This window comes from Bombina bombina, chromosome 4 (genome assembly GCF_027579735.1).
Source record: "Bombina bombina isolate aBomBom1 chromosome 4, aBomBom1.pri, whole genome shotgun sequence".
NCBI classification, from domain to species: Eukaryota; Metazoa; Chordata; class Amphibia; order Anura; family Bombinatoridae; genus Bombina; species Bombina bombina.
In genome coordinates this window covers 894,647,172-894,669,830 of record NC_069502.1, presented here as the reverse complement: position 1 = coordinate 894,669,830, position 22,659 = coordinate 894,647,172, and the positions used below count along the sequence as shown (strand labels likewise).

The window sequence follows — 22,659 nt, the reverse complement described above, 5'->3', positions numbered from 1 at the left end:
GCATTTTTGCCATAACTTCATTTAACCCCTTTGCCTAAAAAGACGTGTATATATATATATATATATATATATATATATATATATATATATATATATATATACATATATATACGTTGTGCAGTATTTTGGCTATCATATCACATGACGTATATATACGTCGAAGCTTCAGGAAGCTCCAGCAGTCTCAGATTTTAAATTGATGGTAAATCCTAACGTTTGCGAAACACTAGGATTTACCAGTGGAACAAATAAACTAGACTTTCAGTCATGATACTTCAAAGTTCCTTTATTTGTCTGAAGCTTTAACTGCACTGAGCTCCTCAGGCAGTCCACGGCAAAGAGTGCTGAGAGATGACGTTTCCACCTCTTAGCCAACAGCCGTGCCTATTGGCTAAGATCACCTCACAGCAAAATAGCGTTCTGCCGTGGGCTGCCTGAGGAACACTTCAGACAAATAAAGGAACTTTCTGCATGAAGTATTTTATACTTCGTGACTGAAAGCTCCCTTTATTTGTTCCACTGGTAAATCTTAGCGTTTCACAAACACTAGGATTTACCATGGCTTTAAGTTACAGCCGAGAACTGGAGTTCCTGAGCACCAGACATCTGACCGCATATGGAGCCACAGCACCAAAATGAGGGCAGATGCCAGATTGTCTGTGTTATTGTGTGTAACGATCATCTTTTGGTGCCGACGGGAGGTGTGGGAGGGAATCCGGGAGGCGGGTGGGTGGCCCAGCAATGGAGGGGGAGGGAGGCAGCGGAAGTGCGATGGGCCGAAATAAAAAAAAAAATAAAGGTAGAGGGAGTGAAGGGGTGCTACAGAAAAATGGTAGGGTGGGGGTGTGGGGGACAGCTGCCAGTACTAAAAATGAAGGCACTAGTTAGAGGGTGGGAGGATTAGAGAGCTGTTTAAGAAGAACCATGGAGGTTGGAGAGCAAGGGGGATCCTACACAGTAGAAAATATAAAAAATAAAAAAATAAAAAATTTAATAATAAAAAAAGCCTTTTATTTTCACGTTGGCAGACTGTCTGCCAGTACCTAAGATTGGGGGTGACCAGTGGGGGGTGAGGGAGAAAATAGAGATGTTTGGGAGGGATTAGGGGGTGGGAAGAGTCAGATCAGAGGGTGATCACTACATTATAGCTAAAATTAACCTTAGAAGCTACCTAATTAACCCCTTCACTGCTGGGAATAATAGAAGTGTGGTGCGCAGCTGCAATTAGCAGCATTCTAATTACTAAAAAGTAATGCAAAGCCATGTGTGTCTGCTATTTCTGAACAAAGGGTATCCCAGAGAGGCTTTTACAATCATTTGTGCCATGATTGCATAAGTGGTATGTACATAATTTCAGTGACAAACGCAAAGTTTGTGAAAAAGTTAACAATTTTTTTTATATGACCGCATTTGGCGGGGAAATGGTGGCATGAAATATACCAAAATGGGCCTAGATCAATACCTTTGGGTTGTCTACAAAAGGTAAATAAAAATTTTTTTCAATGTACAAAATTTTTTTTGGTGTCACATATTGAACTAAAGTATTACTAACAAAATAAATGAATATATTGAGATTACATCAAACCTAGAAATTTACATAAATAAAAAATAATAATAATAAATAAATATATATATATATATACAGTGTATATATATATATATATATATATATATATATATATATATATATATATATATACTGTGTATATATATATATATATATATATATATATATATATACAATACAGTGTATAAATATATATATATATATATATATATACACACACACTCACGTTTTAGTAGTTTCCAAATAACGCAGCACTTGCTGGTCTTTCTATAGCACACTGTTTGTTTAAAGGGACAGTTCACCCAAAAATTTTCTCCCATTTAAATTGTTCCCAGTGATCTATTTTACCTGCTGGAGTGTATTAAATTGTTTACAAGTAGCTCCTTTACCCCTATTTTGGCCTTTAAAATATCTGATTTAGCTTGTGGTTTCCCAACCTATACTAAAAGTTTTGATACTGGAGTCTCAGCTATTGAATAAGCCTAAGTAAACACAGCCAGCAAAATAATTGATACACACAGTGTGGTGCAGGATAGTTAAGTAATAAAATGATAATTTTCCATTGTTCTCTCTATGTATTGAGCTTTAGTTTTCCAGACACATATAAGATAAGGAAGCAAGTGTGTGGACATAAAAGTGATAACATAATAAGATCTGATATTACCTGAAGCTAATAGGATGTGGTTAAAAAGCACAAAACCAGCTACTTCATATACACAAATAAGCATGAAAATGCAATTTCTCATACATTTTATACTCTGCAGCTGGTTTAACAAGTCATTGAAATTATATTAATATAAAAGCAGTATTACAGTGTACTGTCCCTTTAATGTTGACTACATATTAGGGAGTAGAGGTAGATATCAGTTTGATGTTAGAAGGGTTAGATTCACTGAGAGTGAGGTAGAAACAGCAGACAAACTAATTGGGTCTGATAGGGAGGAACCCCCGATTGCCATAAATGTAGCACACACAGAGACAACAAAGATTGACCCACAAACTCAGGTAGTAAGACCAAAAATAAAACCTATTCTAACCCAACCCCCACCAAGATATGAGTACAGAAATGACAACAGAAATGATAACAGAACAGAAAATATTAGCAAATACAAATGTGACTCTCACAGATATTGATAAGGTTTTTCAGTTGCGCCCAAAAGAACCTGAAGCCCCCCTTCAAAAGTACAAAAGTAAATATAAACCAAAATTCCCAGGTGTTACAACAGGAGTCACAACTGCAGACACAAGAGCAAGTAAAACAAACTTGATAGCCACAGAGGAGGGGACAATACACAAAGTACCATTAGATAATGTCACCAACATTTCTGACTATAATTTGAATGATATGGAAAGAAAAGTACTTAAGAAAGGGCTTAACTTTGTTCCTTCTTCAAATTTAAATTTATTTAACATGTTACTTGATGTGAATAAATTGATCAGAAATGTAATCCTTAAAAAGTTTTTTCAAAGATAAGGATAGGAGGATTATTGACACAACCAATCACACACTAACTAAAGAACTACGGTTAACATTCACTGAGGATTGTGATGTAGGAGCATTAGATTATTTATATTTAGAAGGGGAAGTATGAGGTACTGAAGCAGTTAAACTCCCAAAATTTCAAAGCAAATCTAATTTTTACCCTATACAAAACAGAGGTCAAACCGTAGAAACATTTCAAAAGAGAGTGGAAAAAGACCTAACCACTCTGGCAGAGAATGTACAAAAGACTATCAACAAACATAATTTAACTAGTAAGGAAAGACTAGCTTTAAAACAATTACAAGATATGGACAATCTTACAATCAGGGCAGCTGACAAAGGTGGATCTATTGTTGTGATGAATAGAGAACAATTTATAACTGAAGCTCTCAGATAACTTGAGGATTTAGAACAATATACACAATTAAAGCAAGATCCCACAGCATTATATGAGAGAGAATTGAGACACCTTTTAGATGAAGGCAAAGATCTAGCAATCTTTGACGACAATACCTACAAATACCTATGTGTTAAGGATCCGATAACTCCGGTCTTTAATCACTTGCCTAAAATTCATAAGCCAGGTCCCCAAATACAGGGTTGCCCGATAATCAGCGGTATTGGTTCTCTCATGGAACATCTTTCACAATGGCTGGATGCAATCCTCCAACCTTTTGTGGGAGGTTTGACCAGCCATCTAACTGACACCAAACACCTTCTGGGCCTACTCAGGGAGCATGAATGGTCAGAATGCATGATGTGGTTAACTATTGACGTGAAGGCCTTATACTCTGCAATACCCCATAAGGATGGCCTTAGAGCGATATATCTTTTTCTCCACAGATCAGACCAGTTTAGTGAGGATCATTGTGAATTTATTTTAAGGGTAACAAAATTTCTTCTTGCACATAACTATTTTTGTTTCGAGAGTGAGTTCTATCTCCAGAGATGTGGGAATGCTATGGGGGCGAAATTCGCCCCCTCCTACGCTAACCTCTTTATGGGGTGGTGGGAGCGGTCCCACATCTATGGAGATGGAAACAAGTTTAAGAACAGCATTGCCTTCTATAAGAGGTTCATTGATGACCTGACCTTGATTTGGGATTGTGAAAAGGGAGACATTGAAGAGTTTATTAAGGCCATAAACACCAATAATATAGGTCTCTCCTTTACCTTTGAAGTCAAATAAATTACCTAGATGTCACTCTAACAGGTGTATATAGTAAAAATGGAGGTCATATTGAGACAAGAATCTACCGAAAACCTACAGCTAAGAACACAATATTGCATACAAAAAGCAGTCACCCCAATAGAGTCTTTAAGGCTATTACAAAGGGGCAATTTGTTAGAACACTCAGGAACTGCTCACATGGGGTGGTGTTCATCAAACAAGCAGATGAACTAACAGAGAGGCTGTTATCGAGAAATTACCCCAAAAGGATGGTTAGGGGTATCAGAGAAGATGTTGAGAAAAGAGAGAGGGATGATTTACTGTTAAATATCAGGAGATCCTCTAAAAGAAACATAGAAGGATGTGAAAAGATGACATTTCTCACAACATATAGTGAGCAGTTTGGACAAATCTGTGAGATAATACAGAAACATTATCCACTATTAAAGGCAGATGATGATTTAGTGAATGTAGTAGGGAAAGGTTGCAGATTTGCCTACAAAAGGGGTTTAACTATTGGTAATAGGGTGGCCCCTACATGCTTGAGAATTAAGTGCACTAACAAACAAAGCTCGTGGCTAACAGTGAAAGGGGTCTATAAGTGTCACAACACCAACTGTAGGGCCTGTGAATTTGTACAAATGGGCAATGGTTTTCAGAGCATTACCTTTAGAGAGATGTTCCAACATAAGAGATGCTACAACTGTAGAGCCACGTATGTGATATATTTACTCACCTGTTCCATCTGTAACCTACAGTATGTAGGTATAACCTCCAGAGAAATTAAGTCACGTATCCGTGAACACGTGTGCAATATTAAATCAGGCATGTTAACCACCATGAATTTCAATATCCACCATAATAAAAGTCCAGAAAGTTTGAGATAGACCATAGTGGAACCTATACCTGTCCCACATGGGGGGGGGGGGGAATAGAGATCAGCTTCTAGCTAGAAAGGAGGTTTATTGGATATTGACACTTAAAACACGTAAACCACAAGGGATAAATAGTGAATATGACTTAATCAATTATTGGAATTAGACTTTTCTAAGATTATTATAAAATATGACTGTGTTGTATTTTTTGCAGTGGTCTGTTCATTTACTATCTAATGATGTACACCACTGCACTCTTCAACTCCTGTATATGATGCTATGTAAGGACAAGTGAGCAAATTATTATAATAATGTTTTTCCATCTATGCACGATCTTATGCTATGTACATATCCATTTATATGTCTAAAACTACCCCTATATTTGAGGCAGTATGCATATCCCTTTAAATGTCTGAACACCATTTGTGGTTCCAAGAAATAAAAAATAACAAATATAGTCTTACAGGGTAACATAAACTTGGGACAGTAAGAACCTACAATGTTTAAGGACAGAGTGCATGGTTTTTTTCATAGTTAGCAGTCACTAAAAGAGTATTCCAGAAAATCAGCTAATAATCAGTTTAGTAACGGTTAGCTGTCTGGAATACTATATTTCTAATCTGTATAATACACAGTCAAGATGCAAAAATAATTGTAATGGCCTCACAATTATAAGTGGTAAATGAAATTTTGACAATTAAATGTAAAAAGTGATGTCAATTGTTTTTAACCAATCATGTTCTTGTTTAAAAAAAACACCCGGTTTGCTTGCCAGTAATTATGCTATGACTAAGGCCCACACAGCCGAAACGCGTCAGACTAAATGACAAGCAAACTTTGATACCTAGAGAAAGTGTCGCTGTGAAGGATGACGGTGTCTTCTATGTTTTTAAGTTGAAATTTGGAATAAAAGTGGTTTTATTCAAGCAAGCTCCAAGGGTTGTACTTGCAAATTATTTCTTCAGTACATTTTAGTGACATCAACCTGACTTGACAAAGAAAAAGTAAAATAGACCAAACCTAGTAAACTGTAGTACAGGTTAAAAAAAAACATTTTCCAAACAGCCAAGGACTGGAAAAGATTTGGATTTCGGAATAGTTTGGATTTTGTAATATTTGCATCTGTAAAATAGCACAGTTTGGAGATGAGAACTAAGTATAAACAATATTATCTTATGTAATTTAGGCAATATTTACATGTCATAATACAGCTTATACATGCAACCTAAAGGTAGTTTTATATCATTGTTAATACTTGTGTATACATAGTACAATCAGAAAGATTGTACAGTACTGTAATCAGAAAGGTAATATTTGTTGTTTTAAATAAATAAGTATATACTATTATTTGCATTTTAAAAATGAAACCAAAGACACAGACAGAGAATATTGTGATATACAGGCGGGAAAATATAGTATTTTTTTTATTTCAAGTGAAACATTATTGCAATGTATATTCATTATTTATTTTGCAGCCTTCTGCTGTAAAATACATTTAAAATGTGTACTTGTTTCACTTTCTCCCAGGGAGGCTTGGGTTAATAAGTTTAGGCACTTTATGTGAGCTTTTTTTTACTTTTCCCTCACTCACTAAGCTTCTGGGGTGTCACATGCTTTTAAAAGGTGGATTATCAGTTTTGCATCAACAATCATGATATTAAAAGCTTTCTTTGCAATAGTAACTTGCATTTAAGCCTATTAGTGCTGTGTTGTTAGAATCAGCAGTATATGGCTCACATGAACTAGCTTCCCCTGTTGTGAAAAGCAAATACAAAAGCATGTGATCATGGGGCTGTTTTTAGGGACTTAGAAACAGATAGAAAAGTTGAGGTTTAAAGGTTAAAAGTATGTTAATATTACCATGTTGGTTGTGCAAAGCTGGGGAATGGGTAATAAAGGCATTATCTATCTTTTTAAACAATAACAATTTTTGTGTTGACTGTCCCTTTAAGGGAATACAAGAGGCCGGGCTACCCCAGTCTGCACACGTGCAAACAGATTTTGTGCTATATCTGTATATTAGTTGGTGATTGGTTAGCAGGGGATATTTTGTTATGTGGGACTGGGAAATCAGTTAAAAGAATAAACATAAAACAATATAGTAATTTGTCAAAAGAAAGCTGAAGTTTTTATTGCAAAATTATTCTTATATATGAAGGTTTATAATCATGTAGTTTACAATTTGTGTCCCTTTAATTAAAAATTTTGGATTTTAAAATAAGTTTGGATTTTGGAATTATGGATTTGGGGATTTTTACCTGTAACCAATTAAAATAGAAGCACATTTTTTTAATTTTTATTATATGCCAATTTAAATATAAAAAAGAGCAGCAAATTTTAGCAACAGCATCTCTACAATGATTACATCATAAGAAGCTGAAAACTGCTAAATATATCCAATATGTATCTCAGAAGCCTCTCCTGGCCTTAAACAAATTGAGCAATTGGAGAGTGCTAAAGTGACCTTAAAGGGAGGTAAATGTGTACTACGAATGTCAAATATGCTATAATGTGTAAGTATATGCCTCAAGGCAGACCATGCTGTTATCTGAGATGTCATTGTAGAAAATGCAGCAAATAGAACAGGTTGCAAGCAGGAACTGTTAGCACTTTCCCTTTGCCGCTCTGCTCCTTATCAGGCTGTAATCTTTAAACAGCGCTGTGCTCTGGCTGCACTGTGTAAGTTTTCCTTAACATAGTGTAGACACAGAGAAGTGCTGTTTGAAGAGGACAGTCAAATACAGAGCAGCACTGCAAAGCAGCAGTGCATTGATTGATGACCTTCAATGCTTTAGTTTAACTGCCTAATTTAAAATTGAATTTTATTTCAAACTGATCTGCAGAAACATTTTAATTTAAAAACTCTCATTACAGAAAGCTAACAAAAGGTTCTGCCTCTGGGAGTATATGCAAGCAAATGTGAAATGATAAAATGTTTTGTTTGTCTAATCCCTGAAAAAGTGCTAACATTAGCACCAGAGCCACAATGCTCTATCTGAACACATTTAATGAGCCAATGACTAGAGGCATATGTGTGCATCCACCAATCACCAGTTAGCTCTCAGTAGTGCATTGCTGTTCCTAAGCCTACATATGTATGCTTTTTAACAAAGAACAAAGTTAAATTAGTAAAAGAATAAATTGAAAGGTCTCTTAAAATGGCATGCTCTATCCGAATCATGAAAATTGACTTGTCCCTTTAAGTTGTTCATTTGTTGTCATGGCAACCTTTTTGCCACAGGATGCTGCATTACAAGTGGCAGTTGCAGGCAGAAAGGTTCTCTACTTCAAAACATACCTGCAATCTAAAAGAGGCACCATTTTGGTGGCTGATGCTTAAAGGAACATTAAAGTCAATGTTGATTTCCCTATAAAATAGAATTATGCAGAGTAAAACTGCTTTGTATTGTACTTTACACTAGTGGTGACCAACCATTTTTTTATGCAGGGCCAACCATTAATGAATTTTTATACAAAGGACCAATCCCAAATGGCACAATTTGTTGTGGGCCTCATTGCATTACACTCACACTGCTAAATTTAACACTATAAAATAAAATTAGATTATAAAATACATAGGTATTTAGTTACTATTAATGATTTTAGTTTAACATTGTGTGCTACAAAATGACACATGCCTAATTACCTAATGAGAAGTGTGATTTTTTTAAATATTTTTTTTATAACTAATTACTGATGCTGGTTTTCTGCTCAGTAGTGCTGAAGTCCACGCAAAAATCCTTGGAAGGCTTTATTTGGCACTCAGGCCATAGTTTGGTTGGGCCTTCTCTACCATACCTCCCAACATTTCTCGTGGTAAGTGGCCCAAAAACATCAGGATGGTGGGCACACAGATGGGCCTTGGGTTTGTCTAGGCTCATCATGGCACAGGCAGTCATTTAAAACTGGGACACCAAAGAGCTGCGGCTGGGGGCTAGACCTCCAAAGCTCTGTGAAGTATGCTCTACACAATGATTGCTTGTTCAGTGCAGGATCTCATTTATATCTGTCCCTAATTGGCCTCAGCAAAATAAGACGAATAGATATACTTGAGGGTTTTCAAATAATGTGCCACAGGCCAGCAAAGTGTAGCTTTAAACACTTTTAAAACATTTATATAGTTTACAGAAGTTTGTGCAGTGACATGCTTAGGTTTGGAAATAAACTATGCAGAAATACAAAAAATACTTTAAAAAACATGAAACATTTCTTGCTTTTGTGTAAAATTGGTGCTTTTCCCACACTCCCTAGAGAGGCAAAAATGTAAATTAGCCAACTTGAACCACATTACCCACACCATAATTTCTCAACACCTTGTCCTCAAGTACCCCCAACAGGCCAGGTTTTCATTATAGCTGAACAAGTGCGCAAGGGAAATAATTAGCTTATGGATGAGAGCAGGTTAGTAACCATGGTTACTGATCAGCTGATTACTTCACTTGTGCACTGGTTCATCTATAATGAAAACCTGGCCTGTTGGGGTACCGCAGTTGAAAAACACTGACCCACACCATACTCATGGCCCCGCCCCTCCTACCAGGGCTCTGCCCACCAAATACCGCTGGGTCACTGCCCACAAATCTACCTCACCTACCTGTCCTGGGAGGAATGCGTTGAGTACTTGTGTACAAATACAAATACAACTTCTACAGGTGGAGAGGAATATGCCTCTGAAAACGCATAAGATTTATTGAGACCAGAAATATGTATTTATTATACAAAACAAAACTGTTAAACACTTTAAGGTGAAGCAAAAAAAAATAAAAAAATATTACGTCTTTTTAATCCCAATCCTTACTTCCTGCCAAGAGCTTCCCTTCATATTATCACCAGCTATTTCTCACTGTATATATACAGTGCTTTGGTGTAATAGTGTGAGGATGCAGTATGGAATGTAGGCCAGACTGATTGGGCATCTTGCCTAGGGTCACAATCAATTTAGATCTGGATTTGCTTTTTATAATTTGTCACTATATTGAACATACAGTTGGGTTTTTCGTCCCTGCCATTTAAGGAATTTTTGTTAAAGGGGCATTCCGGTGTAAAAAGAAAATTCTGTATTTCATTAGGACATTTTTTAAAACAAATTCCCTTTGTTTACTATGTGTTTAACTCCTTCAAAAGGGTTAATTGTTTGCAAAGTTGCAGTCCTGGAACAGGCCTTTCCTACTCCCACCAATGGCTAGAGTATACGCATGTATGCTTGCGTCTCATTTCTTTGCAAGCTATAACTAGGGTTGCCACCAAGCTGGTAAAATTGTAATATAGAAATAAAGATGCTATCAAGGTCTAACTTCTTCTAAGTGTATATGAATCCAATTATAAAAAAAAGATTAGTTCTTAATTTATGATGTATGATAATTTATGCAAATGTGTGCTAATGAGCCTTGCCATTATTTTATTTTTTTCAGAAAAGGTGACATCCCTAGCTATAACCTTATCTGGACTGTCACAGGAGCACAACCTCAACTATGCATTTAACCCCTCTGCAGAGGGTTATCTAATAAAAAAAGATCATTTTCTACAATAGAACATCCCTTAAATTAAACTTTTATGCACCCAACTCTTCATAAGAGTTCTGGTATTTCTTTCTTTTTTTTTTTTTTCTTAGTAATTATTAATAATATAACTTATTTCAGTAACCAACATGTTCTCCAGTGCCAAATAATTAAGGTTGGGTCACATGATGGGAGCTAGAAAGAATAGCCTTTGCTTTGTAACTCAGTCGCTCTCCCACCTTGGTTAGTTTGTGCCAGAGGATATGCAATTGTGCAACTATCCTGTACAAATATGGCAGCCTTTTTGTTATTGTACGACGTATAGCAATACTGCAAGGGACATCTTGGAAGCCCTGTCACTAAATTATCCTGATTACAGGGTCAGATGGGACATATATATATATATATATATATATATATATACACACACTCATATTTATACATATGCACACATACTCATATTTATACATATGCACACATACTCATATTTATACATATGCACACATACTCATATTTATACATATGCACACATACTCATATTTATACATATGCACACATACTCATATTTATACATATGCACACATACTCATATTTATACATATGCACACACACTCATATTTATACATATGCACACACACTCATATTTATACATATGCACACATACTCATATTTATACATATGCACACACACTCATATTTATACATATGCACACATACTCATATTTATACATATGCACACATACTCATATTTATACATATGCACACATACTCATATTTATACATATGCACACACACTCATATTTATACATATGCACACATACTCATATTTATACATATGCACACATACTCATATTTATACATATGCACACACACTCATATTTATACATATGCACACATACTCATATTTATACATATGCACACATACTCATATTTATACATATGCACACATACTCATATTTATACATATGCACACATACTCATATTTATACATATGCACACATACTCATATTTATACATATGCACACATACTCATATTTATACATATGCACACACACTCATATTTATACACACACAGGTCCCATTTGGCCCTGCAATTATTTATATAAATATTTAAAGTCTCCTCACTTTTTCATCAAATCTCCACTCTCCCTAACCTACTACCACCAAGAATGAAGTTTAAAGTTACTTTTAATGACAATAGATTAGATACTTGTATATGTTTAATATTAAAACACAATAAACGTATTCTGTCTGCTTATTTAATTACATAAATTCAATTATTGGCACAAAGCAAACACTTCAGGGCTTACGAGTTATTAAAATAGGGTAAATATAACTTCAATTGGAAAAAGAAATGCTTATCATTCATCAGCTTTTCTTAGGGTTTCCAAAGCTTTCTTTTTTTCACTGCTTTCCCATGTCATATGACATGCTACATAAATTGTCACGGGGCAGCCGAACTGTCAACAACGTCTATTTGAATGGAAAAGAATGATTTTGCTTTAATAAAATGATTGCATTTATCATTGCCAGAAATTGTGACAAACACATTTAATTTTGGGATCAGACATTATATTGATGTAATTAAAAGCAGACAAATCAATTACAAAGGAATGCCTGAAGTATTTAACAGACTGTATGCACTTATTATGTTACACACATCTGAAAAAAAGACATGCAAAGCAAAAAGAATCTAATTTTGTACACAAAGGAGCAGTTTGACTTTGTTTTATTTAGTTAAAGGCACATGCAAGTACTAATGCATGAACATAAAACTTATAATTTTGTTCCATAAACAATGTTTAATTTGGCAGAATGAAAACACTTTGCAATGTATTTCATTGTTTAATTTGGCTATTTTTGCTGTAATGTGTATATGAAAATGGTAGTTTCAACTCCCCCCGAAAGACGATGGAGTATTACATTCAGTTGGATGTAGAACCCTGACTGTTCTACATGCTGCACACTGATTGGATGTTATGCGTACTAGCTTGTTTATATCTGTCCCAAATAAACAACCTTCAAGAGGCTTTAAAAGGGGTGTCTCCTGGGAGTGCAAAACAATGCATATTTTTCTAACAAAAAAGTGACATTTTAAAATGATTTTAAAACATTAAGGGCCAGATTACGAGAGGAGCGCAAAATTGCTGATCCTGATCCTACCTAGGTATGCTTTTCATCAAAGGATAGCAAGAGAATGAAGCAAATGAGATGATAGGGTTTTATGTCCCTTTCAATCATTAACAATGACCTTTTGAAATCTTCTTTTCAATAGAGGTGCATTCTATTTTCTATCTGCCCCACTTCACTACAAGGAATCAATAGACTTGCATTCCTTGTTTGCCATTAAAAGCTTATTTTGTGCATTTGAAAATCTAAATATAATATCTAATAATGACGGTACCTATACGCAGCTTACTGTGCAAAATCAATGACTTCATTCCAGTAAATCGTAGTCTAAAAAAATACATAAAATACATTTTCATTTATTATTATTATTTAAAATGTATTATAAATATTTATCTTGCTCCATAGAAAAGCAATATTTACAATTTTGAAGATCACTGCAATCTTTATTATTCATCATTGTAAAATGATTTTACCTTTTATATTTTTTTAAACTTTATTTCTAAAGGGTCCATTACTTCCTCTCACAGCCACAGAAGGGGGCTGTGGTCTCTACAGGAAAGCAAGAGAGCAGATTTCTCTTTGATGTGGTTGGTAGGAGACACCTATAATAGCTGCAGTCAATTTATAGCTCATGCCCAGAAGATGTTTGCCACAAACAATGTGTGATAGTAGAACTTAAGTTCTGTAATGTCCACTCTCTTATTTCACTAAAGGCAGTGGTTACACTGAGAATTACTAATTTGCCAAGAAAACAAGTTTTTTTTTTTTTGTTAACAGGCTGTTTCTTTTTATGTTCACTTTGATTTAACATTTTTTTTAATTTTTTTTACTAAATGAGCACTATTTTATATCCCTTTTTAAACACAAGGAGAATGGCACCTTTTTTCGGACCAGAAGTTTTTATTGCAAGCAGTATTTGATTATAGCACACTGTGTGCAGTATAAGCTCCTGAGCCTTACTGGGAAAGAGGTGAGCGAGGGGACCTTCTGTGATCTCCTGCATGGGGTGTGTTATAATATAACACTGCACACAAGAAATGATTTTGCAATATGTGATAATTATTTATTTTGTCCCTTTTGCATGTAATTAGCTCAGAAAACTGAGCAAATTCTAATTCTGAGAACGTGCACCCTGCTGACTTCTCAAAGCTAATTTTGCTACATATCTGTCCCTAACTGGTTTTATTGAATACAAACTTCAAAACAATTTACTTTATACTAACTTTATAACAGAGAATAGCCTTGTTGTCTGCAGACTAGAGCCCAGATTGGCTCCTAATAAGCTAAATGATGGGTGGAGTTTGGCTATTAAAAAATAATTGCAGTAAAAAATATGTTAAATTGTTAAAACATTTAGACTTGGCTGATATGTTACTCTACAGCAACACAACATAAATGTCTTACTGTATAATGTGTGTGACAGTGTATGTGTAACTGTCTGTGTTGGACGATCTGGCTTCATATGATAAAGGGAGCGCGATCAGCACTCCCTTACCATATAAAGGCAGATGCCTTCTACCTATGACTTCAGTTTTAGACAGCCGGGACCTCAACATGGGGCAGAAGGTTGCATGTAGGTGCTATGTCACAGGTTACTTTGCCTAGTGTACCCTGTTGACGTAGTACCTACATGCAACCTTCTGCACCCTGAGCAGTGTTTGCTGATTGGTGGCTACATTTAGCCACCAATCAGCAAGTCCTACCCAGGTGCTGAACCAAAGACAGACCAGCTGCTATGCTTATTCCTCCTTTTCAAATAAAGATACCAAGAGAATGAAGAAAATGGATAATAGGAGTAAATTAGAAGGTTGCTTAGAATTGCATGCTCTATGTGAATCATGAAATAAAAAAATTGTGTTTAGTATCCCTTTAATGTTGCATACTGCAGTATTTGTGCTTATTAGTTTATAAGGGTACTTCCCATCAATGTTTTGATTGATGAAATAGAATTCTGAAAAGAATTTAAAAAAAAACTATAAATAAATTATAATACATTAGGTTCCACATGAACTAAAAATTAAAAAAAAAATACTATGCTCTTTATAGTTCTGTTTTAATATATTTAATTTATTGGAAAGAGATAGCAATTACCTTTAAAATGAGGGTTCTCGGGTGTCTGTGGCTAGTAAGGGAGCCTATCCAGTTTCTGTCACTTCCTGCCACTTATGTTTTGTGTCCCTCCTATTATGTCACCACACGTTTGAGGCAACTTCACCAGCGCTCCCATTACATACCTCCCAACATTAGTGGCTAGGTATTAGTGAGTCAAGAAGTTGAGGGGGGGCGTCACTATTGTCTTGCGAGGGGCTGGGGTCATAGGTTGATCATGGGTGTGTTTGGTTTGTTAATGGACGTTTCTGGCTAGAACAGTGGGACAAAGTTCAGAATTAGGGACTGTCCCTCAAAAATAGGGAAAATTTGGAGGTCTTCCATTAAGGCCCCAGAGTATCCTCCTCAATATACCGAGGATTAAAGGGACATGAAACTCAAAAATTATCCTTCATTATTTAGATTGAGGCAGAACATACAATTTTGAACAACCTTCCAGTTTACTTCAGTTATCAATTTTGCTTCATTCACTTTGTGTCCTTTACTTGAGGAACTTCAGTGTGTTATTGGGAACTAGCTGAAAATAACAGTAAACCAATCACAAGAGGCATATATGTGCAGCCACCAGTTAGCAGCTAGTTTCCTGAGCCTACCTATGAATACTTTTCAACTAAGAATACCAAGAGAACAAAGTAAATTTGATCATAGAAGTACATTGGAAAGATGTTCAAAATTGTATGCACTACCTGAATCATGAAAGAAAATGTTTGGGTTTCATATCTCTTTAACTGCTTGTAATGCCAGGGATCCCAAAAACAGCATTGGATCAGTGAATCCCGTTCATGACAAAGAAGCGTTTATCATTTGCACGCAGGCACTAATACAGATGGTGACAACGGGTCGTCATGTGCATCAAAATGTTAATTAGAGAGATATACAGTATATGAAAGTTATTAAATATATTTGTTAGAAGATTTTTTAAAATGGTGAATCAAAAACAACTTTTCAGATAAAAAAATATGTTCATTAAAGGGCTAGGAAAGTCAAAATTAAAATGGCATGATTCAGACAGAGCATGAAATTTTAAGACACTTTTAAATTCACTTCTATTTTCAAATGTGCTTTGTTCTCTTGTTATCCCTTGTTGAAAAAAGAATACACACATATCCTACACTAGTGGGAGCTGCTGCTAATTGGTTCCTGCGCACATTTGTCTCTTGTAATTGGCTATCTAGATGTGTTCAACTAGCTACCAGTAGTGCAATGCTGCTCATTCCGCAAAGGATAACAAGAGAATGAAGCTAAATTTGATAATTGAAGTAAATTGGAGAGTTAATTGAAATTATATGTTCTAACTGAATCAAGAAATAAAATTTTGGCTATTACCTTTATTTACTTTTATGATAAGGGCCAGCCTATTTTCTTTGAGAATTATGTCAGATTAAAATATTGCAAGATCTGCAATACACTGTACAAATAAATCCTTAATCAACCCTTTGTGTAAAGACAAGAGGAGGATTCCTTTTTTAATTTTTATAGCAATCTTATGACTATGAATTATGGCCATATGGAATAAGTTTAATATATATTTCCAAGAACCCTTAAGAAGACATAAACCAATATATTTCTTCTGCCTTGAGATAAATGATTTAGTGCAAACGCTGTGAATTATGACTACTTGCTTGTACTTTAAAAGGACATGAAACCCAAAATTTTTCTTTTATGATTTAGATAGATCACGCAATGTTAAACAACTTTCTAATTCACATCTATTATCAAATTTTCTTTTTTTTCTTAGTATCCTTTGTTAAAAAGCAGGAAAATATACTCATGAGTGTTCACATGTTTGGAGCAATATATGGCAGCCGTTTTGCAAGAATGTTATCCATTTGCAAGAGCACGAGATATCAGCACTATTTCCTGCCATGCACTGCTTCAGACAACTACCTAGGTATCTCTTCAACAAAGAATAACATGAGAACGAAGCAAATCTGAAGTAAATTGGAAACTTTTTAAAATTGTATGCTCTGACTCACAAAATAAACTTTTGATTGGACTTCATTTTGTTTTAGTGAAATACAGCATAATGTGTTTATCTAATTGAACCAAAGTCTATAAACAGTTTTAACTTGTTTTATAAAAAGATTGATTAGATATGAAGAAATGTTATGGTGAAAAACAAGATTTGTATTCATGTTAATAAGAAAGACAAGATAACAGTGCAAGAATTCAAAACATTCAGCAGATTATTTAAAGTAAATATCTTTGGGTTATTGGTTCATGTAAAAATGTAATTATAAACATCATATTAGTTTTTATATGTTGAGATGTAGTCTTGTGAATCTATTAAAATAGTGATGGGAGAAAAAATGTCCCTATATAAATGTTGCCTGATTTTATTTTATTTTTTGTAATTGTTTTCTCGATATGTTTTTGTTTTTTTTTATAATTTTTTATCCAACAACATGAACAACAGTACAGGTTATATATCATGACGCTTATAGTTGCCTATAGTCCGTATGCACATATCATTGGGTTTTTTGTTTTTTTTTAACACACAACCACTACAAGCAAAGACACAAAAAAAAAACAAAAAAAAAAAATTTAAAACTAAAACCATTACATTCTCCTATTGGAAAAGATGTTTCTCTGTAGAAATAATATGTATATACAGGTTGACATAGGTTAGCAAATTTACTGTGAAGTGTTGTTACCCCAGGATTATTAAGTAGCTTGGCTGTAATATGAGCTGTATAGTGGGGTCAGGACCAGACTGTCAATAATATAATATTGATTGTATATGTTAATCGCTATTTGGGATATCCTCTGCATCTTGCATATGTAGCTTGTTTGTTAACTGTAATTCTCTATAAAGACATAAAGAGGATACCGTTATACAATTTCTGCTATACGTATTAGGGAATACTATCAAGTCCCCTATATTAATAAAGCTTATTGTCAAGCCCAATGTATTATTGTTTGGATATGCTGCCTCATTGGGGAAGTCTGGGAAGAATACAGTTAATGTACACTTATTCAATAGAAAATCACTGTGTCATTTTTAACACAGAAAGTAATTGTATAGACTAGAGGTTACTCGTGTTGGACTGGATTTCTAGGGAAGGCTGTTTATGTTAACTCTGTACTAAAACGATGAGAGAGTATACTATTATACAGTGCTTGACAAATCTGTTTAAAAATTAAGAGCCAGTAAGAATATTTAGGAGCCAGACAATGTGATTTGTATATAGATATATGGAGAATAACTAAAAAGGTTAGGAGCCAGGGTTAAAATTCTAGGAGCCAGTGGCTCCCAAGCTCCTGGGTTTGTCGAGCCCTGGAGTATAGTAATGTTTTCATATCAGGTATACTATGGGTTTTAGTAAACTGAAATGTAGAATAATATGCGTGTTTAGAAGGGGTAGAGTGAGCCATGTATATGTATTATACGTATAATTGTCATCCAAACTGTGAAATAAGAAGCTTGATATGGTTTTTGGAACTAATACAATGTAAGATTGTTCCTATATGTGCATGGCATGTTAGAGCTAAAGGCGGGCATGTAATATAAAATTAAAATAGAGATACAGGGATATACTGTGTAAGTATTTTTAAATTCATAGTGGATTTGCAGTAGGTTGGCTTGTAATTTTTTTTAGCAGTGCTGAGAGGATTACCACAATTAAAACGGATCCATCAACATAGTAAGTAAATGGAAGCATTTCACCGCAGCGGCTAATGTTAAACATGGCTCATGAGAGCACAGGTCACAGCAAACAGTAAACACAAATTGTTATTACTTAAGGAGAACGATTAGATAAAATCAAACTAAAAAAAAATCATAACTTAAAACAGTAGCACATAACCTTAACAATATGTTGTAACAGTCCCACATGACCAGACTCCGGTCGGTTTCTCCGATATAGATCTACATTAAACTAGGGGAGATTGTACCAGTAGTCTACCACTGTGTGGTGGGTTGAGGCATCTGTACGTGTAGTCAGTGTTCCGTAGATAACAAAACAGGATAATAGCCAGCAGAGCTCTACCCTGAAGTGTCAGAGAATCGTAAGAGCTAATTAATATAGGTGGGTGCTTGACCCATAGCATCTTTGTTGAACCTATTATCCGATGCCCATTGACCTGTGAATGTATGAGGTTGAAGCCATCAGTATCTGCAAATAGTTCCACTGTAGGTGTTAGCGTAGGGGTTAGCGTTAGCTGAGTCGCCTGCAATTGTAATCTTCTATATAACTCCCTACCATGTTGCTGGTTTATAGCTTGAGAGATAGCTTTGTTTAGTGACTGTTGGGAGAAAGAATAAATGCCAGAATCACACCACAGTGAGGGCGTGCTCTTGTTCATCATTTTGTCTTTCATATCTGTAGTGGCTTCCTCCTCCCTGAGCTGTGGTGCGAAGTATTGAGCCGATGCAGTTAAGTTATGCAGTGGAATCCCCATCTGCCACCCCTGGAATCTCAGTTTGTTCTATCTGGTGTACACTCTGGAATCATGCAAGCCCTCTCATTGAATTGGCGCCTTTTTGAAGCAGAGCACAAGGGATCTCTGATTCGGGCTTCTGTAAGTAGTCTTTGGAAGGAATATTCCAGCTTGTTTAATGCCGGTAGAAATAGGTCCTGTAGAGAAGTTATCAGGTCTTGTGTTTGGAGAACTGATTCAACTGGAAAGGTCTCCATTGTTGCTTCCATAGCTTCTGTTGCGACAACTGGGGGCTAGGGCCGATGGTACACCCTACACTAATAGATTTTCGACTGGAGAGGACCAGGACACGATTACCCAGTAAGAAATAGGCAGTGGGGGGTTGAATGGTCGCCTTGGAGCAAGAAAAACTGCAGATTTTTAGAATTTTAGAGCGGAGCTCTTGCCGTTTGCTTCCACTCGATAGTCCTGCCCACCGGAAGTCCCGTTTTCTCAATATATTTATACACAAGTTATGTTTGCTTCTTTACAAACTTTGGATGTGTTCCTGTTACAGAGTTAGGTTGATCATCCATTCCAAGTAGATCTATTAATGGAACACTACTAGGGAAAAGTAATGTTACAAGCATAATCCTTAAAGGGATATTAAACCCAATTTTTTTCTTTCATGATTCAGATAGAGCATGCAATTTTAAGTAACATTATAATTTAGTCCTATTATCAATTGTTCTTCGTTCTCTTGGTATCTTTATTTAAAAAATGCAGGAATGTAATCTTAGGAGCCAGCCCTTTTTTGGTCCAGCACCCTGGGTAGCGCTTGCTGATTGGTTGCTATATTTAGCTAATAATCAGCAAGTGCTACCCAGGGGCTGAACCTATAATGGGACGGCTCCTAAGCTTACATTCCTCCTTTTTCAAATAAAGATACTGTACCAGTTTACTTCTATTATCAAATTTGTTTTGTTCTCTTGGCATCCTTTGTTGACGAGCATACCTAGGTAGGTATCATGCTTGCTTCTGAAGCAGTTTGTGCAAATTCTCCTGCCATCTTGTGCTATGTATAACATTCTTGCGAAACTGCTGCCATAAAGTGCTTCAGACATGGGCATGCCCCTGAGCCTACCGACCTGGGTAACAAGAGAAAGAAGTAAAATAAATAAATTGGAACTTTTAATAAGTTTTGTTATTTTTAAATTTACATTCTATCTTTAAAGCGACAGTGAACACCTTGAGATTTGTGTATAAAATGTTTATTTATACACAATGAAACTACTTTGCAATATATTTTCATTATTTATTTTTCCTCCTTTTCATGTAATTTAGGTCTGGAATGCAAGCTCAATCTGATTGGCTGATTGGATCAGCCAATCGGATTGAACTTGATTCTGATTGGCTGATTCCATCAGCCAATCAGAATATTCCTACCTTAATTCCGATTGGCTGATAGAATCCTATCAGCCAATCGGAATTCGAGGGACGCCATCTTGGATGACGTCCCTTAAAGGAACCGTCATTCTTCAGTTAGACGTCGCCGGATGAAGATGGGTCCGCGGTGGAGGTCTTCAGGATGGATCCGGTCCTCATCGGATGAAGATAGAAGATGCCGCTTGGAAGATGATGGTTGCCGGTCCGGATCTACTCTTCTTCCCGGATAGGATGAAGACTTTGGAGCCTCTTCTGGACCTCTTCAGCCACCGGATGATGGATCGCCAGCCCCCGCTTGGGTTGGATGAAGATTTTGGAGCCAGGACCGATCGGTGATACCCGGTGAGGTGAAGACAAGGTAGGATGATCTTCAGGGGCTTAGTGTTAGGTTTATTTAAGGGGGGTTTGGGTTAGATTAGGGGTATGTGGGTGGTGGGTTGTAATGTTGGGGGGGGGTATTGTATGTGGGTTTCTCCAACATAGGTGTGTCCGGTCCACGGCGTCATCCTTACTTGTGGGATATTCTCTTCCCCAACAGGAAATGGCAAAGAGCCCAGCAAAGCTGGTCACATGATCCCTCCTAGGCTCCGCCTACCCCAGTCATTCTCTTTGCCGTTGTACAGGCAACATCTCCACGGAGATGGCTTAGAGTTTTTTAGTGTTTAACTGTAGTTTTTCATTATTCAATCAAGAGTTTGTTATTTTCAAATAGTGCTGGTATGTACTATTTACTCAGAAACAGAAAAGAGATGAAGAATTCTGTTTGTATGAGGAAAATGATTTTAGCAACCGTAACTAAAATCCATGGCTGTTCCACACAGGACTGTTGAGAGCAATTAACTTCAGTTGGGGGAACAGTGTGCAGTCTCTTGCTGCTTGAGGTATGACACATTCTAACAAGACGATGTAATGCTGGAAGCTGTCATTTTCCCTATGGGATCCGGTAAGCCATTTTTATTAAGATAGTAAATAAGGGCTTCACAAGGGCTTATTAAGACTGTAGACTTTTTCTGGGCTAAATCGATTCATTATTAACACATATTTAGCCTTGAGGAATCATTTATTCTGGGTATTTTGATATGATTATATCGGCAGGCACTGTTTTTGACACCTTATTCTTTAGGGGCTTTCCCTAATCATAGTCAGAGCCTCATTTTCGCGCCGGTAATGGCGCACTTGTTTTTGAGGACAGCATGGCATGCAGCTGCATGTGTGTGGAGCTCTGATACATAGAAAAGTCTTTCTGAAGGCATCATTTGGTATCGTATTCCCCTTTGGGCTTGGTTGGGTCTCAGCAAAGCAGATTCCAGGGACTGTAAAGGGGTTAAATATAAAAACGGCTCCGGTTCCGTTATTTTAAGGGTTAAAGCTTCCAAATTTGGTGTGCAATACTTTTAAGGCTTTAAGACACTGTGGTGAAATTTTGGTGAATTTTGAACAATTCCTTCATACTTTTTCGCAATTGCAGTAATAAAGTGTGTTTAGTTTAAAATTTAAAGTGACAGTAACGGTTTTATTTTAAAACGTTTTTTGTGCTTTGTTATCAAGTTTATGCCTGTTTAACATGTCTGAACTACCAGATAGATTGTGTTCTGAATGTGGGGAAATCAAGGTTCCTTCTCATTTAACTATATGTATTTTATGTCATAAAAAATTTAGTAAAAATGATGCCCAAGATGATTCCTCAAGTGAGGGGAGTAAGCATGGTACTGCATCATCCCCTACTTCGTCTACACCAGTCTTGCCCATACAGGAGGCCCCTAGTACATCTAGTGCGCCAATACTCCTTACTATGCAACATTTAACGGCTGTAATGGATAATTCTATCAAAAACATTTTAGCCAATATGCCCACTTATCAGCGAAAGCGCGACTGCTCTGTTTTAGAAAATTCTGTAGAGCATGAGAACGCTGATGATATGGTTTCTGAAGGGCCCCTACACCAGTCTGAGGGGGCCAGGGAGGTTTTGTCTGAGGGAGAAATTTCAGATTCAGGAAACATTTCTCAACAAGCTGAACCTGA

At 36.1% G+C, this 22,659-nt stretch overlaps 1 protein-coding gene across 1 annotated transcript in view; it reads left to right on the top strand.

Annotated features, from left to right (window-relative positions):
* Positions 1–22,659, top strand: part of RGS17 (regulator of G protein signaling 17) — a 258,855-nt gene that overhangs the window by 19,363 nt on the left and 216,833 nt on the right. The gene's annotated exons all lie outside the window — the stretch shown is intronic.